Genomic DNA, 6,000 nt, shown 5'->3' with positions numbered 1-6,000 from the left:
AGCGGGAGAGGAGGGGAGGGGAGGGAAGCGGGAGAGGAGGGGAGGGGAGGGAAGCGGGAGAGGAGGGGAGGGGAGGGAAGCGGGAGAGGAGGGGAGGGGAGGGAAGCGGGAGAGGAGGGGAGGGGAGGGAAGCGGGAGAGGAGGGGAGGGGAGGGAAGCGGGAGAGGAGGGGAGGGGAGGGAAGCGGGAGAGGAGGGGAGGGGAGGGAAGCGGGAGAGGAGGGGAGGGGAGGGAAGCGGGAGAGGAGGGGAGGGGAGGGAAGCGGGAGAGGAGGGGAGGGGAGGGAAGCGGGAGAGGAGGGGAGGGGAGGGAAGCGGGAGAGGAGGGGAGGGGAGGGAAGCGGGAGAGGAGGGGAGGGGAGGGAAGCGGGAGAGGAGGGGAGGGGAGGGAAGCGGGAGAGGAGGGGAGGGGAGGGAAGCGGGAGAGGAGGGGAGGGGAGGGAAGCGGGAGAGGAGGGGAGGGGAGGGAAGCGGGAGAGGAGGGGAGGGGAGGGAAGCGGGAGAGGAGGGGAGGGGAGGGAAGCGGGAGAGGAGGGGAGGGGAGGGAAGCGGGAGAGGAGGGGAGGGGAGGGAAGCGGGAGAGGAGGGGAGGGGAGGGAAGCGGGAGAGGAGGGGAGGGGAGGGAAGCGGGAGAGGAGGGGAGGGGAGGGAAGCGGGAGAGGAGGGGAGGGGAGGGAAGCGGGAGAGGAGGGGAGGGGAGGGAAGCGGGAGAGGAGGGGAGGGGAGGGAAGCGGGAGAGGAGGGGAGGGGAGGGAAGCGGGAGAGGAGGGGAGGGGAGGGAAGCGGGAGAGGAGGGGAGGGGAGGGAAGCGGGAGAGGAGGGGAGGGGAGGGAAGCGGGAGAGGAGGGGAGGGGAGGGAAGCGGGAGAGGAGGGGAGGGGAGGGAAGCGGGAGAGGAGGGGAGGGGAGGGAAGCGGGAGAGGAGGGGAGGGGAGGGAAGCGGGAGAGGAGGGGAGGGGAGGGAAGCGGGAGAGGAGGGGAGGGGAGGGAAGCGGGAGAGGAGGGGAGGGGAGGGAAGCGGGAGAGGAGGGGAGGGGAGGGAAGCGGGAGAGGAGGGGAGGGGAGGGAAGCGGGAGAGGAGGGGAGGGGAGGGAAGCGGGAGAGGAGGGGAGGGGAGGGAAGCGGGAGAGGAGGGGAGGGGAGGGAAGCGGGAGAGGAGGGGAGGGGAGGGAAGCGGGAGAGGAGGGGAGGGGAGGGAAGCGGGAGAGGAGGGGAGGGGAGGGAAGCGGGAGAGGAGGGGAGGGGAGGGAAGCGGGAGAGGAGGGGAGGGGAGGGAAGCGGGAGAGGAGGGGAGGGAAGCGGGAGAGGAGGGGAGGGGAGGGAAGCGGGAGAGGAGGGGAGGGGAGGGAAGCGGGAGAGGAGGGGAGGGGAGGGAAGCGGGAGAGGAGGGGAGGGGAGGGGAGGGAAGAGGGAGAGGAGGGGAGGGGAGGGAAGAGGGAGAGGAGGGGAGGGGAGGGAAGAGGGAGAGGAGGGGAGGGGAGGGAAGAGGGAAGAGGGAGAGGAGGGGAGGGGAGGGAAGAGGGAAGAGGGAGAGGAGGGGAGGGGAGGGGAGGGAAGAGGGAAGAGGGAGAGGAGGGGAGGGGAGGGAAGAGGGAGAGGAGGGGAGGGGAGGGAAGAGGGAGAGGAGGGGAGGGAGAGGAGGGGAGGGAGAGGAGGGGAGGGAGAGGAGGGGAGGGAGAGGAGGGGAGGGAGAGGAGGGGAGGGAGAGGAGGGGAGGGAGAGGAGGGGAGGGGAGGGAGGGAAGAGGGAGAGGAGGGGAGGGGAGAGGGAGGGGAGGGGAGGGGAGGGAAGAGGGAGAGGAGGGGAGGGGAGGGAAGAGGGAGAGGAGGGGAGGGGAGGGAAGAGGGAGAGGGGAGGGAAGAGGGAGAGGGGGGAGGGGAGGGAAGAGGGAGAGGGGAGGGAAGAGGGAGAGGGGAGGGAAGAGGGAGAGGGGAGGGAAGAGGGAGAGGGGAGGGAAGAGGGAGAGGGAGACGGGGACGCGGGGGAGAGGGAGAGGGAGAGGGGGACGGGGACGCGGGGGAGAGGGAGAGGGAGACGGGGACGGGGACGCGGGGGAGAGGGAGAGGGAGACGGGGACGCGGGGGAGAGGGAGAGGGAGACGGGGACGCGGGGGAGAGGGAGAGGGAGAGGGAGAGGGGGACGGGGACGCGGGGGAGAGGGAGAGGGGGACGGGGACGCGGGGGAGAGGGAGAGGGAGAGGGGGACGCGGGGGAGAGGGAGAGGGAGAGGGGGACGCGGGGGAGAGGGAGAGGGAGAGGGGGACGGGGACGCGGGGGAGAGGGAGAGGGGGACGGGGACGCGGGGGAGAGGGAGAGGGGGACGGGGACGCGAGGGAGAGGGAGAGGGGGATGCGGGGGAGAGGGAGAGGGGGACGGGGACGCGGGGGAGAGGGAGAGGGGGACGGGGACGCGGGGGAGAGGGAGAGGGGGACGGGGACGCGGGGGAGAGGGAGAGGGGGACGGGGACGCGGGGGAGAGGGAGAGGGAGAGGGGGACGGGGACGCGGGGGAGAGGGAGAGGGAGAGGGGGACGGGGACGCGGGGGAGAGGGAGAGGGGGACGGGGACGGGTACGGGGACGGGGAAGGGGGGAGAGAGAGTGTGGGACGGGGAAGGGGGTGGAGAGAGGGGGACGGGGAAGGGGGCGGACGGGGACGGGGGCGGAGAGGGGGACGGGGGCGGAGAGGGGGACGGGCGCGGAGAGGGGGACGGGGACGGGGGCGGAGAGGGGGACGGGGGCGGGGAGGGGGACGGGGGCGGGGAAGGGGGAGAGGGGGGATGGGGAAGGGGGGACGGGGAGAGAGGGGGAGGGGATGTGATGGGGGTGGGGACTGGGGGACGGGGAGAGCGAGAGGGGTTGGGCGGGGACTGGGAGGGGGGAGGGTTTTCGCTCCTGCCGGTTTCCGCCTTTCCTGATTCGGCTCAGAGGAGAGTCGAAGCCGCTCCGCACTCACCATCGGGCCGCAGCCTCGCCGTTTGTCTCCATCTCCAAAGCGGCGTCCCTCACGCACGATTAGGTCAGCTGGTCGGCCGCAAGCCCGAGGCTTCACGGGCAGCTAGGCCAGGCCCCGCCCCCCCGGGCGCCAGGCCCCGCCTCCGGCCGCCAGGCCCCGCCCCTATGCTGGAGAGCTTCTGTCCTCTCCACAACTTTGTGCAGTGATGAGCTATCCCATGGCAGCTTCAGTGAGACTCTGCTCGGTCTTGGTTGGCAAGTGACAGTCAATATTCACGTCAGATAAATACCAGCATCTCACAGGAGGAAATGCCAAACCACCTCCTCTGGATCTTCAGTGTCATCATCATTCAGCCCCACACACACACTAACCCGGGGGTTAGTCCCCAGTGTTGCCCCGAATCTCTCTTGTTGCGCTGCGCTGTCCATCTCAGATTCCCTCCGCGGCCAATTCCCAACTGCTTTTCAGCCGCACCTCCACACATTAGCACAAGGGTTTCGGACTAGAGAACACTTGTTTAAACTGATTGGCAAAAGAATCAGAGGCAACATCAGAAAAACTTTGTTACATCGAATGGTCAGGATCTGGACCACATGGCCTTAATGAGTGGTGAAGGCAGGTTCACTTGAAGGTTTTTAAAAGAGAATTGGATCATTAATGTCACCATTATTCAATTCCTCCCAAGTAAAATATATTCCAAAAAGCAAGAAAGGTGGTAAGAGGGGGAAAAGCATCCATGGCTAAGCAAGGAAGTTAAAGATAATATAAAGGCAAAAAACTAAGGCATACCAAATTGGCAGGCTGGAAGATTGGGAAACTTTTAAAAATCAACAAAGGGTTACTAAAAAAAGTAATAAAAAGAGCAAAGGTAAATTATGAAAGAAAACTAGCGCAAAATGTAACAACTGATAGCAAAAACTTCTACAATGGATATTGGACAGGATAGACATAAAGAGAGAGGAAGTACTCCAAGGGTTGAAATCCTTGAAAGTTGATAAGTCGCCAGGGCCAGATGGATTGTTTCCGAGGCTGCTGAAGGAAGTCAGGGAGAGATAGCAGATGCCCTGAAATGATTTTCCAATCTTCATTAGATACAGGGGAGGTACCGGGGGACTGGAGAAATGCAAACGTAGTTCCGTTGTTTAAAAAGGGATCAAAGGAAATGCCGAACAATTATAGGCCAGTTAGTCTTACATCGGTGGTGAGCAAATTAGTAGAATAAATCCTGAGAGATAGGATTAACTGTCATGTGAAAAGGCATGGGCTAGTCAGGGATGTTCAGCATGGATTTGTTAAAGGAAGGTCTTGCCTCACAAATTTGATTGAATTCTTTGAGGAAGTGACAAGAAGGATTGATAAAGGTAGTGCAGTGGATGTTGTGTACATGGATTTTAGCAAGGCATTTGACAAGGTCCTACATGGCAGATTTGTCAGGAAAGTAAAAGCCATGGGATTCAGGGTAATGTGACAAACTGGATAAAAGGTTGGCTTTGTAACAGGAAACAAAGGGTAATGGTTGATGGATGCCCTTGCAAATAGAAAGTTGTCTCAAGTGGTGTTCCACAGGGCTCATTGTTGGGACCCCTGCTGTTTGTGTTATAATATTAACGATTTGACATGAACCTGGAGGATATGATTGGGAAATTTGCAGATAACACAAAGATTGGCCGAGTAGTGGATAGCATAGAGGATAGCTATAATCTCCAAAACGATATAGATGGGTTGGTGGAGTGTGCGGTAAAGAGGCAGACGGACTTTAACATAGAGAAGTGTGAGGTCATACATTTAGAGAGGTCAAACAGCTACAGGGATTACATAATAAATGGGAATATACTAAGAGGTGTAAATGAAGTGAGAGATCTTGGCGTACAGGTACACAGGTCCCTGAAGGCAGCAGTTCAAGTATACAAGGTTGTAAAGAAGGCATGTGGAATGCTCTCCTTCATTGGCAGAGGTATAGAATATAAAAGAAATTATATAATGTTGGAATTGTATAAAACAGTGGTGAGGCCACAACTGGAGTATTGTGTGCAGTTCTGGTCACCACATTACAGGAAGGACGTAATAGCTCTGGAGAGAGTGCAGAGGAGGTTTACAAGAATGTTGCCAGGGTTAGAAATGTGTAGCTACGAAGAGAGATTGAATAGGTTGGTGTTATTTTCCTGAGAACAAAGAAGGCTGAGAGATGACTTGATTGAGGTATACAAAATTATGAGGGGAATAGAAAGAGTGGACAGGATAAAATTGTTTTCCTTGGTGGAGAATTCTAGAACCAGGGGACATAAATTCAAGATAAGTGGCAGAAGGTGTAGGGGGGACATGAGGAAGAACTTTTTTACTCAGAGGGTAGTAGGTGTCTGGAATTCACTGCCCAAATTGGTGGTAGAGGCAGAAACTCTTTTAAAAAGTACCTGGATCTGCACCTTAAGTGCTGTAAGCTGCAGTGCTATAGGCCAGGTGCAGGAAGGTGGGATTAGAAAGGGCACCTGGGTGTCCTCAGGCTGGCATGGACATGATGGGCTGAATGGCCTCCTTCCGTGCTGTAACTTTTCTATAGTTCCACAAGTATATAAAAGGAAAGAGAGCAGCTAAACTGAATGTTGGGCCCTTGGAGGTCGAGACTGGGGAGTTAATAGTGGGAACATAATAATGGCAGAGACACTTAATCAATATTTTGCCTCAGTTTTCACGATGGAGGACACTAGTACCACCCCAATAGTAACAGGTAGTGCAGAGGGTATAGAGAAGGAGGAACTTAGAACAATCACCATCACTAGAGAAAAAGTACCAAGCAAACTATTGGGATTAAAGGGTGACAAGTCCCCAGGACCTACATCCCAGGGTCTTAAAGGAAGTGGAAGCGGAGACGGTGGACGCATTGGCTATAATATTCCAAAATTCCCTGGATTCTGGAAAGGTTTCTGGAAAAATGCTAATATAATGCCCTTATTCAAAAAGGGAGGGGGAGACAGTAAGTAGGAAATTATAGACCAGTTAGTTTTACGTCTATCATTGGGAAATTGTTGAAATCCATTATTAAGGAAGTAGTAA

The 6,000-nt window shown here is 58.5% G+C and overlaps 1 protein-coding gene across 5 annotated transcripts in view; it reads right to left on the bottom strand.

The window, feature by feature from the left end:
* Window positions 1-6,000, bottom strand: part of LOC121280908 (retinoic acid receptor RXR-alpha-A) — a 109,847-nt gene that overhangs the window by 86,823 nt on the left and 17,024 nt on the right. The window contains exon 1 of one of the 5 annotated variants that reach the window (XM_041193303.1): window positions 2,950-3,075. The exons of 3 other annotated variants lie outside the window; for them this stretch is intronic. The gene's annotated coding sequence lies outside the window, so the exon portion shown is untranslated. Of the gene's footprint in view, window positions 1-2,949; window positions 3,076-6,000 lie in introns of those variants that run through there. One more of the 5 variants, XM_041193302.1, reaches the window with a different exon arrangement.

The sequence above is a fragment of the Carcharodon carcharias genome, chromosome 8 (assembly GCF_017639515.1).
Source record: "Carcharodon carcharias isolate sCarCar2 chromosome 8, sCarCar2.pri, whole genome shotgun sequence".
Classification (NCBI taxonomy): domain Eukaryota; kingdom Metazoa; phylum Chordata; class Chondrichthyes; order Lamniformes; family Lamnidae; genus Carcharodon; species Carcharodon carcharias.
Note: the sequence above shows the minus strand (reverse complement) of the source record. Positions and strands in the feature narration are given on the sequence as shown.